Genomic DNA, 12,519 nt, shown 5'->3' with positions numbered 1-12,519 from the left:
TGTGAATAACTGTGATGGCTAGTGTCTTCATTTTACTCTAAGTGGAACCTGAAGTTCTCAAATGGTGACATGCCAGTAGGGACCAGGCATCAAGTAAAACATCAGTTAGCCAAAATTAAACTGCAGCTGTTGGCAGCATTGTCTTAGCTTGCTCAGAAAGAAAAGCGTGCAAGTTTGGGGTAGCTGGAGGGTCTCAAGTAGTGGTCTGACTCACACAGAGGGAAACAACATATTTTGAGAGCTTCTCTTCTCACCTTAATCTAATTTGGCAACCCTGAGGCTGAGCTGGTTGTAAGAAAAGCAGTATCATAAATCACTTGCATTGTTATTCTTACCTACCAAGAAACAGATACCACTTCTTGAGGTATAAGTTTGTTTGGAAGTGCTTTGAACTCCACTTCAGATGTCCATCACAGTACACATGCTTAAGCAAGAGCTGTATACTACTTACCGTGGATCACTTAATCTCTGACTGACTTACTTTAAGGCGTAGTTGTAATGATCTGATGAAAAAGGCTGTGCTTTTTCTGCTAAGTTATCCTCTGAGCATCTGTGGATAGGTTTACATTTTCCAAATAACCTTATGAACAAAATTAACAATTTAAAAGAAAATAATTTTTTTACTCATCCAGTGTGATTTTGAAAATGTACTTCCAGGAAAGTACTATCCTTAAAGAAAGTGTCATAGTTTCTTGAGAACAGGGACAAAAAAATGGTAAAGACTAATAAGGCAAGACTAGACAAAGAGGTTAGTTGGATGCAGATCCTCTGGAACATATGCCAGCCTTAAGCAGGTACCTGATAAATCTGCTTTTCCATACAAGCCTATTGAAACTTATAGGCTCAAGTGTGATTACAAATATAGTTGGAGACAATAGTAAACTAGATGTGAGCTTGAAAATGTGAAGGAGAAAATAATGAAACTTAAATACACAGGCATCCTCTCATCTGCAGGGAACTGCTGGCTCAGTACACCGCAATAAACAAAGAAAATAACTTTGAAGAGAAAACTGATCACAAAGTCAAGGAAAAATAAAAGAACAAGCAAAGCGGGGAAATAGGTTTGCTGTTCCCCTAAGAGCAGCAACTGACAGAAAAATAGGTATTAAGGGAGAAAAGAAAAGAAGAAAACCTTGACAAAACAGAGATGAGGGGTCAAGAAAAAGGAACTGGGCAGGAGAAGGATCAAGATAGACCGCAATGCAGAATGGCCTTCTGGCAAATGACATTGTTAAAGCCATAGTGCTAGGGATGAATCTGTCAAGCATAAATGTGTTGTGGAGTATGGACAAAGAAGAGAAGATTCAAGTTATCCCTAAGAGAAGTCATTCCTTCTTTGGAGGAAAACAGAAGTAGGACAACACAACAGAGGTCAATTGGTTGCTCTCTGTTTGGAACCTTGAGAGAGGATTGGTAGGAAGCATTATCTTCTCAACAGATAGATTCTGCCTGAGTCCTTAAGTCACTTAAACTAAGCTGATAGATCTGGAAGAAGAACTAAGAAGCAATCTGAAGTTATTTCTTGTTTTCATCTTATGCCCCTAGCAAAAGCAAGTATAAGTACAAAGGCCTTTTGCTGGCACAATGTTTGGTGACGAATAAACCTGGATGTTAACCCTACGAAGAACTGAGCGTGCTAGTACTAGTAGCATTTCTTCTCCAGTCCATATATGAGAGACCATAAGAACACAAAAATCTGAAATGCACTTGAAAAACAGAACTAGTAGGAGAGGTAGACCATGAAGTTATTTGTGAAGAGGGAACATGTCACATAAGAGGCAAGAAAATTTGAGGATTCAAGTAGCTGAAATGGGTTTCCATCTTAGAATAGAGCCTCCCTGATACGCACACAGGGACAAATAAAAAAATTGTTGGAAGCTGAGAATTGACCAGTGAGTGAAAGACCTGGAGATATGTTCTGATCACAGAATAAGTACAAGTACTCAGATAATGACTTTGAGCACTTAAATTAGCTTCTTCACATGCCTTTACATGGCTATCCACCTCTTGAGGCCACAAATGAGCCTCTGTGTCCATGAACGCTTGTTAGTTACAAGTGAGCCCAGCATCACAAGGCAGTTCAGCTGTTTACTTGAATAATAAAATAAATCAATTAAATCCTTTCTGATATCAGTGGGCAAAAATCATAGATTCATGGTATGGTTTGAGTTGGAAGAGACCATATAGATCACATAGTTCCAACCCCCCTGCCATGGGCAGGGGCACCTTCCACTAGATCAGGTTGCTCAAGCCTCATCCAGCCTGGCCTTGAACAACTCCAGGGATGAAGCTTCAATACTTTCTCTGGGCAACCTGCTTGAGAGCCTCACCACTCTTGCAGCAAAAAAATTTCTTCTAATAAAATTCTACCCTTTTTTAGCTTAAAACTGTTACCCCTTGCCCTATCACTACATTCCCTGATAAAGAACCCTTCCCCAGCTTTCCTGTAGGCCCCTTTTAAGTACTGGAAGGCTGCTGTAAGGTCTTCCCACATGGGAGAGATTGGGTCAAACAAGCCCAAATTGGGTCAAACAACCCACATTGGGTCAAACAAGCCCAAATCTCTCAGTGTTTCCTCACAGGGGAGGTGGTCCAGTCCTCCAATCATCTTCATGGCCCTCCTCTGGAGTCGCTCTAGTAGATCCATCCGTATCCTTCCTGTGCTCAGGACTCCACAACTAAATGGAGTACTCCAAGTGGGGTCTTTCAGCGGCAGTGCAGAGGGGAAGAACCACCTCCTTCAACCTGCTGGTCACCCTTCTTTAGATGCAGCCCATGATACAGTTGGTTTTCTGGGCTGCAAGCACACATTGCCGACTTATGTTGAGCTTTCTCATCCACCAGCACCCTCAAGACCTTCTCTTCTGACTATTCTCAATCCATTCTTTACTCAGCCTGTATTTGCGCTTGGGATTGCCACAGTTCCAGTGCAGGATCTTGCACCTGGCCTTGTTGAACTTCATGAGGTTCACAAAGGCTTACCTCTCAAATGTGGCGAGGTCCCCCTGGATAGCATCCCTTCCCTCCAGCATGTCAACCACACCACACAGCTTGGTATCACAAAAAAACTTGCTGAGGGCACCCTAAATCCCACTGTTTATATCTCTAACAAAGGTGTTAGCATGAGTCCCAATACCAACTCCCAAGAAATACCACTCGTCGCTGGTCCCAACTTGGACATTGAGACATTGACCACAACTCTTTGAGTGCAACCATCCAGCCAATTCCCTATCCACCGAGTGGTCCATCACTCAAATGCATGTCTCTTCAACTTGACAAGAATTTTACGTGGGATATTGTCAAATGTTTAGCATAAATCCAGGTACCGATTTAGCGTGTAATTACATTGCATATGCATGTGTTCTTGCTCCCTCTGGAGAAATTAATTCTCAAATGCATGATTACTGGCATTTTCCCTGAAAGGATGGTGTTTGAAATAAGAGTTTCCTCACAACCACTCTGGGATTATGCAACTTCTTAGCATTTGTCTGGAATGGACAAGTGCTGCATGTTTCCTTGTGGACTGTGCTTGGATCCAGGTGTTTCCTCTTGTTCAATGACTGTATTGTGACTGCTTGTTATCCATAACTTTTATTTCCATGGCACAGACAGGATGGGAGTAAATGCCATAGATAGCATTTGAAACATTCATTTTTGTGTTGTTTCCCAAAAGTCCCCATGCACACTTAAGGAGTGGAAGTTTTGTAAAAAGTGTACATTCCTGAGTGGAAATAGGCATGAATTTAATAGGAACAGAAAATAACATGACATTTACTTTTTGATTAATAGAGAAATAAGTAGCCTAGGCTGATGACTAAGCTCTGAATAATATCACCAGGTACATGTAGTCAAGTGAGACGAATAGGCTATCTGTAAGCTAAATGTACACTATCTAAGTGTCTTTGCAAACAGCCACAACACTGGGATACTTAATAAACTTGCTTTTTTCTCCCTCATATATATTTCTTAAAAATACTGAAAAGCTGATGATACTTTTTTTTCCATCTAGTTAAAAACCTATGAAAATCAAGTCTCTGTTATGTAACAGAGAGAATGGTTTTGCAAATTTTTGCATGTTATTTGATTTGCAGGAGAAACACTGTCAACACAGCAAGGCTGATATTGTAGTAGTTTGGAGTCAGAGTTGGAAAAGAGAGAAGTGATACTGATAAATATATCTAGTTGAAGTAATAGGTATGAATTTTACCCACCACAAACTCTACTTAAGACCTTCCAATAAACTAAAATTATTTCCAGCATTTTCTCCAGAAACCTAAACCAAGCACTAAATACTCAACTGTAGGTAAGTTACATTTCTCTGATTTTACATTTTACATTTAAACTAAGTAAGGATCTGCAAGGTGGTATTTTGGAGTGAGTTAAATCTGAAATACAGCTATTAAAAATAGCTGGGTTTAAACAATTTCTTTAACATAAAAAAAACCTGCCTACCACTGTTGATCCAGTGTGTTTCAATTTCTTTGGAGCTGCATGCTAAAAACATGCTAAAAAAAAGAAAATCTCACCTCCCCCAAAAGATCCAAGAAATAAAAAAGAAGCAAACACATTTCTGAGGCCTTGAAAAGAGCTGAATATTTCAATTAGAGAAACACAGAAAACTATTCCCTCATGAAGGAAAGATAAAAGACTGTGAGATTTCCTGCCTACAGGAAGTTGTATCATCATCATGGGGAAATGATCTTTGCTACATTTTAATCAACTTTTTTTGTTTGTTTAGCTATAAGGCAAAACTCACTAAAACTCATACAATCGTAGAATGGTTTGGGTTGGAAGGGACCTTAAAGGTCATCCAGTCCCAACTCCCCTGCCATGGGCAGGGACACCTCCCACCAGCCCAGGCTTCTCAAGGCCCATCCAACCTGGCCTTGAACACGTTTTACAAAATCCAGTTTTACAAATATTTTCTGTATTTTCCTGTCTCTTTTGACCAGAAGTTACTCTGAGCATTTCCAAACAATTCAAAGTAAACATTCAACAGGATTTTACTACATTCTCTGCGAGAGTACTTTTTACAAGCAGTTGACCTTGGTCCACAGCTACAGGAAAGGACTTGATAAAGGAGTTATCTTCAAGTTATTGTTTCAGTGGACACATTCCAGTAGGAAAGAACTTTTGAAACACATCATAATATGAGGCAGAAGTTACTGCACTGCTAACATTAAAAGAAGCTACATGTACTTTTTCATTATCATTATTGAACTCTTCTTTTCAGATTCATGACTAACAAAGAGATTTTAGGTTTTTAAAACATCACTAGCATTTATGTGTCACATGGCAGACAGCTTATTTCCCTACTGCTGGTTAATGAAAGTCATTCATACTGTGATCCCCTTATAACCAGTGCCATCATGTGGACACACAAACTGTTGCTGTCTGGACGCCCAAGAGCAATGAGGAACTGTTTGCCCAAGAGCCTGGTTCTTTGGTTCTGTAGACACAGTGATCCTTAAGGAAGGATATTTGTGTATGACAGGTCTCCCATATATCTTTCTCATTAGACAAGAAGACCAAGGGACAAAAAAGTACATTTAGTTAGAAATTTTCTTTTGCAAGAATGAAACTAACTTTGATTAAAAAAAAAAAGTTCAGATTAATGAGATGCTTGGCAATTACGACCTCCCTTGGCTATTAAGATCATCCTTAACACTAGAGATCTGTTCAGGTAGCTACCACATCTTCTCCCTAGGTTAATCTACAGCAATTCTTTCTAAAACAAAGATTGTAGAATCATAGAATCATAGGTTCATAGTGTCATAGATAGAATCATAGAATAGTTTGGGTTGGAAGGGACCTTAAAGATCATCCAATCCCCCCTGCCATGGACAGGGATGCCCCGCACTAGATCAAGCTGCCCAAGGCCTCATCCAACCTGGTCTTTGACTCCTCCATGGATGGAGCATCCACAACTTCCCTGGGCAACCTGTGCCAGTGCCTCATAACTCCCATGGTGAAGAAATTCCTCCTTATTTCTAGTTTAAATCTGCCCCTCTCCAGTTTATAGATGGAGTCTCTTTTGTTCTAATTGTCTCTGGAGTTTATTCGGTTCTACACTTTTTAGTGGCTTTCCTCAAGGACAAGGCTACAGATTCCTTCCTCAAGAAAAAGAAAAAAATTGTTTTATTTTTCATTCATATATGGGTAAATACACACACACACATGCACACACACACACAATGCCTAACCTTCAGACAAAATTTGGAGCAGATGCTGGTCTTCTTGTGGTCAGCAGCGATTTTGAGTTTCCTAAGCCAGGAATTCAGTCTGCATGGGTTCCAGGGTGAATGGTGTCTTACAGACACACCCATGAGAAGAAGCAGAAACAAAAGAGTAAAATAGTTTTGTGCTCACGTCCAAGTTATCATAAGTTGTAAGGTCAAAGATCCCTCTAGCTAAATACCCAGAAAATAGGTGAACATAGTGAAAACTTTCCAAAAATGAGGTTTTGAAATCAAAAAACATGTCTTAGGCTGCAGCCTCACATTGTCACCTGTGCATACTCTGTTGTGACAGCTACTGAATGAACAACACTGCTCTTGTCTGTATGAAATCACAGCTCATTAGCTCTGTGTCCTGATATTACTCCCATCAAGTGACAGTGTTCCTTGCTGTATATGAAGACTTCCTCAAGTAAATGACCAAAACAAAACCAAAAAAAAACCCCAAAAAGCAAAACATCAGCAAAATCTGAAGCTGTAAACGTCAATCTGTGACTGTTAAACCAGTCCTCCTTCCTGGTGTTAGATACTGAAGGCAAAGGTAGACCACTGAAAGCACATAAAGCTTTGACTGACTGATTGAATTATTCTTCAAAGAGTAAGGGTAGGGTGAAACGTCAAAGGCTGGAGGAATTAAGTGGACACTTATCAGTACCTAAGGAGAGGATATGACAGACCTACCACAGCAGTAGGACTTCCCTGATACTGAAGAAAGCCAATAAAACTTGCTGAAGAGAGCTAAAAGAAGCAACAGAGGTAAGATAAGGGAGCTTCAGTGAATCAGATTAGGTTGAGCAGAAATTAACAGAAAAACAGATTAGGATGGCTGAAGTAACACAAATCAGGAAATGAGAGTTAAAAGCACATCTAAGCAAATCTGTCAGAAGCACAACAATTATTTTTTCTTATGCTTTGCTGCTTGTTAAAAGACTTTTGCTGATAAAAACTGTTTGAAACTGTAAATAAAACCAAGAATATCCTGGTTAAAAAAAACCTAAAAACAACTCATTTTGAGACAGCATAGTGTAAGAAAGTTAGCAGTCACAAAGACTTACGTTCACATTATATCCGTATGTATCACATGCTTTATGTTATATTTACTTTGAAGTTTTAATAAGCTGTGCTAGTGAAATAATACCAAAATCCACCCCAAAGAAGCCCTGCCCTTGGCATTGGCTGGAGCAGAACATGGCAGATTTATGCCAGCATCCATGTTCAGCAGATACACACCATGGACATGCAGCTGCATCATCTGCAACCCTTGACATATGGGTCTGGCACCTCTTCTGGTTTTCCCTCCTTTCTTGGCTTTGGTAGCCCTGGAGCGGGTAATCACAGGACTCCTTTCAGAGTAACTCATCTCCTTTTTAGAGGAGTACACAGGAGAATATACACAGTGAGGGATTACACGTCCAAAACTTGAAACATCAAATACTTTCAGCCTAGTACATGGCACGTAGAACCTAAAAAATTCATACAAAAGTACAGCAATAAGGCTGTCATACGAATAGTGCTAAATGCATTCAATAGAGGAAGAAAGCGAATGCGAAAGCAAAATTCTCATGATCCATGAGAATCTGCCATCACCGAAACACTGGCACAGTCAGACTGAAAGGAGTTGTTGTTGCATGTACAGCGATCCAGCTTGCTCAGCAAACAGCCCCAAATCCCATTAGAGGAATGTCAAACACTTGGATTCTTTCAGTTGTAACCTCTCATTAATATCATGTCTTTGCTGAATGAAGTAAGAAATAAAGAAATAGAATCTTTAATGTTTGAGGGCACTCAAAAACCAATGGGAGGACTATAAACAAACACATGGACAGACAAAACTTCTTGTTCTGATGCTGTTGCAAGCAGTCACTTTTATGTAGACACCTATGTAGGTAGAATGGGCAAAACCATGGGGTGTTTGTAATTGCTTACAGATGACTGTTTTCTGTCTCTGAGCTGTTTTTTATACAGTGCGTACTGTGCTACAGATGTGTAGAATACACGATTACCTTATTTACCATAAACGTTTTCCCCTCACTATACAAACCTAAGTAAATAAAAAGATACACTGAAATTATATTATTCTATTTTATTTATACCAGTCTAGTAGGAATTTTCTAGAACTTCCTCTGCAAGTAGCAATGTTCTGAGTAGGTGTTTTTGAAGGGCTTGAAAAAAATTCAGCAGAAATACGCCATTCTTTAAAAAATTACACTTAATGGTAAGTGGCTGAATTTTGTACGAGCTCTGATCCCCATGCTTCCACCTTCCTTTACTTTACACTCCCCAAAATACAGCTTCAACTCCTTATCATTTTATTCTGTACTATCTTAACTTACGCTTACGTCCCTCCTTCCCTCCTGAGCTTTCTGCTATGTACTTCATCACCAGCTATGTCTTCTGAAGCTTCCCAAGGCAAAAGTACCGTTTCTAGCATGAATGGATACCTACGCAGCTAATGGAAACCAGAAACAAGCTCCAAAATCCACCTGATGTCAGCCGTGGCATCTTCAGGCAACAGCTTTTGTTCCTTGCTTACCATGAAGAACCCAGAAAGCAATAAGAAATGGAGACCTCCCAAGTTTACAGCAGTTCGGAGTTGCTCACTTACTAATTTGGCTGTCACTGGTGGTAAGACACCTGCCCTCATACATTCATGAGATTTCTAGCATTTCAAATAATTAAACTAAGACACCTTATCCCCAGTTATAATTTTAATATGTTCATGAATTTAAGACCAAATTTTGTATGTCAGGTTTGCAATGTCAAAGCAAATAAGCTCTGCAGATACAAAGGACTGTATCTACACAAGACACAGAAAGCTTCTAATTGCTTAAATTAGAATGCTTACAACCTTCCATGCATTGGCATGTGTATTTTTATAAATATTCTGAGATCCACAGATGACAAGAATAACATAACAGTGCAATTATTGATTACAGAAGCTTCCACTACATTAAAAACAAAATTTTCCTGTCCTTTCCTCTTCAGACACAAGTTCCTTGATTTGGTTTTAATATGTTTTATTAAAAAAAAAAAAAATCGCAGTATCTTCCTTGCATGTGCATAACTATACTCACGCCACAGCAACATCTCAAGCACAGTACAGTACAGATGGCAGGATAACTGTTTGGCCTGTCTGGGAAGATTTTCTAAACCTGTTGTTCTGCAAGACACTGTTTTTTACCTCTGGGTGGGTGGCATAGTTATTTTGGAATCACACTACTGGTCCAAATACTCTTCCTTACACAAAATACAACTTCCTGCCTTTTTCCAAGAACTTATGGAACAATCATCACTTATTTGCACAAGTTGTTCCTGCAATTGTAAGTGTTAGATCATGAAAATGATATCCAAGTACAATACATTCATCCATGGTCTATCTTAAAAGCAGACAGCTGAGGAAAAAATAAGCTAGTGTGATTCACACTGTGGTTAAATGACATTCTTTTCACAACCTGTCCCAAGATGGAAAATATAGCCAGTTAACAGAGTTTAATTAAGCCTACACCTCTTATGTGCTCGTTTTCTCACGAGAAGATATAATTAATCAGTTTCAAGCAGGGCAATAGCTATATCATTTTTTGTTACTGAGCAGAAAAGAAACAAGTTCCCTCTAAAATCCTGTTAGATGAGAAAAGTGTTTTCTTTCATTAGGAAATAGTCTTATAAAATTCAGAGTAGAATTGATTCAACTGCACAAGATGTAAGGCATAATCATACAGATACTCAAACTTAGTTTTTTCAAGTGATGGAACACAACAAAATTGAGAGGAAGTTTGAAAGTCTTGATGCATAATTTATAGCTATAGGTCTTAAAAAAATATCACATTCTTTCCTGTCCAGCATATACTTTCACAGGAAGCATGGTTTTGTGATTAATACCCAAACCCCCAGACATAATACAGAATTCTATGTAATTTTGTATTGCAGAAAGCCAACGTACTATTGGAAAACTGACTCATTTGCTCTCTCCTCTAGTACATAAAGCACTTCCCTATTTACAGGGTAATCCACGACTACATTCAGCCACAACTGTAGAATGCAAAAATAGTTGGAAATCACTTTCTCAACACAAAATACTTCATCTACTTCGATGCCAGTATATGAAAAAAAACCACTGCCAGCCTAGAAGCCGCAGCTAAGTGGGTTTGGATTTGCTATTGCCCTGCAGCAGTGTGTATCTGCACTTTTAACTGCCAGGTCACAGTCTGGCTGCTTTACAAAGTCAACTAGCTGGAATATCTTTGGCAGAAATCTGCACAATGAAACGATAAATCAAACCAACTGGCACTTTTTTTCCTTTTAGGAACTGTTGCTCTACACACCATTACTTTTATGCAAATAGTTTTTCCTTAATTGTATAACTAGGGATGGAACATAGCCATAAAGCCAAAGCCAAATGGCTTGGCTCAAAGATTCAGGATGTCAAAATGTGAGCTCTTGATAAATTATAGACTTAATCATTGAAGTTAAAATCACGTTAGAAAAGTAACCAAGTTTCAAACTATTTTATTCTGCTTTTCAAGTCTGTTAACAACTTTTGATGGGATACAGAATGTTCTCATTTGCTACTTATTCCACTGGCTGCAAACAGTAGCAAATGAAGACTGGCCAAAAAGTTTTAAATGTAACTGTAAATTAAACCCACAGAGTTCTTTCAGAGTGAATACTCTTCCGTTACAAAGTCTTATTTTCCATCTGCAAAGTTTATATTGCATCATACAATTATGAAAAAAAGACTACTTTATTAAACACCCTCGGGAATTTTTACTAAAATTCTCATTTTTCAAAGGTTTACATTTATAGAAGTTCTCCAGAAACCTCCCATTTGACAAAGACTCACCGAAAAACCTTGTTTTCCAAGTTCCTCCAAAACACCTTAAGAGTACGGAATAAGCCCATTGTCATGGAAAAATTGCTTTCAGTACCACTTGCTATAAAAGATTCACTAAATTAAACAACTAGGAACAGCACTTCTAAATGCAGACACAGCTATTAATAAAGACAGTCTCTCGTCCTTGAGGACATATCCCCAGGATCGTTTTCAGCAGTCCTTGTGGGAGCTTTCCTCATCTTTTGTTTACAACTCTCATCTCTGAGCAAATTTATTCCTTCACAAAGCAGCAGAAAAGGCTTCTGTAGCTGTACCTACAGTGATGACTAGCAGCTGAGAATTGTCTTCACCTGTCCAAATGTGTTCCAATATCTGCTTTCCTAAACTGACTTCAAATTTAGCACAGGATGTCAGTCTTACCTGTTCAGCTTCCTCTCCTACTATTGCCTACAACACAACCCAGCAGATAGGAAAAGGCTGAATGTTACCTTAATTTGCTCCTGAATTCATCCTTGCCAAATGCAACACTGAAAAAGGCCTTCACTCAGACAGAAAGCATAAAGCCAGTGCAAAATAATTGCTAGATTTGGCTTTGTAAATGGTGATGCTTATTTTGGATCAAATTTTATTTAACTACATTCATGTAGAATACCATTTTAAAGCACAAAATCTGCTCTACTTATTTATGCTAAGGGGTTTGTTTTCACTGTTTTGTCTTTTTTACACTATGCTGTCAAATTAAAGATGGACAAAAAAAGACAATTTGAATAATTTTGTTGTAGGAGTTCAAAACGGGATGTAAAGCAGCTGAAACTGCTAGCAATATCAACAAGCCTTTGGCCAGGCGACTGTCAACAAATGTACAGCCTAACAGTGGTTGCAAAAATTTTGTAATGGAAATGAGAGCTTTAAAGATGAGGAGGGTGACAGACAACCTTCTGCAACAGACAGCAACTAACTGTAGGTCATTATTGAAGCAGTTCCCTGTAAAACAGCTTGAGAAGTTGCAGAAGAACTAGCTGACCATTCAACAGTTTTTCAACATTTGCACCAAACTGGAAAACGCTTGACAAATCGGTGCTGAACAAGCTGAACCAAAATTTTTTAAAAAGTGTTTATGAAGCCTGCTTTGCATCTCTTCTGCACAAGATCAATGCATTTCTTGACTATGTTGTGGCATGTGAGGAAAAATGGATTCTGTTCTGAGGAAAAGGCATTCTGCTCAGTGGCTGGACTTGGGTGACGCACCAAGCAACTCCCCTAAACTGAAGCTGCATCAGAAGCTTTTGGTCATGGTTTTGTGGTCAGCAGTGGAGTGATCATCTACAACTTCCTGAAACCTGGTGACAAAACCATTACAGCAAAGAAGTATTGTCAGGAAATAATCAACACGCAACAAGAACTGCAATATTGGTCCAGCATTGGTCACTGAAAAAGATCGACTTTTCTCTA

The 12,519-nt window shown here is 38.9% G+C and overlaps 1 protein-coding gene across 1 annotated transcript in view; it reads right to left on the bottom strand.

Annotated features, from left to right (window-relative positions):
- Positions 1–470: 470 nt before the first annotated feature.
- The window catches only part of PHAX (phosphorylated adaptor for RNA export), a 294,590-nt gene continuing 282,541 nt past the window's right edge, over positions 471–12,519 (bottom strand). Inside the window, exon 6 of the transcript XR_011339399.1 lies at positions 471–480. The gene's annotated coding sequence lies outside the window, so the exon portion shown is untranslated. The remainder of the gene's footprint in view (positions 481–12,519) is intronic.

This window comes from Phaenicophaeus curvirostris, chromosome Z, assembly GCF_032191515.1.
Source record: "Phaenicophaeus curvirostris isolate KB17595 chromosome Z, BPBGC_Pcur_1.0, whole genome shotgun sequence".
NCBI lineage: Eukaryota > Metazoa > Chordata > Aves > Cuculiformes > Cuculidae > Phaenicophaeus > Phaenicophaeus curvirostris.
Note: the sequence above shows the minus strand (reverse complement) of the source record. Positions and strands in the feature narration are given on the sequence as shown.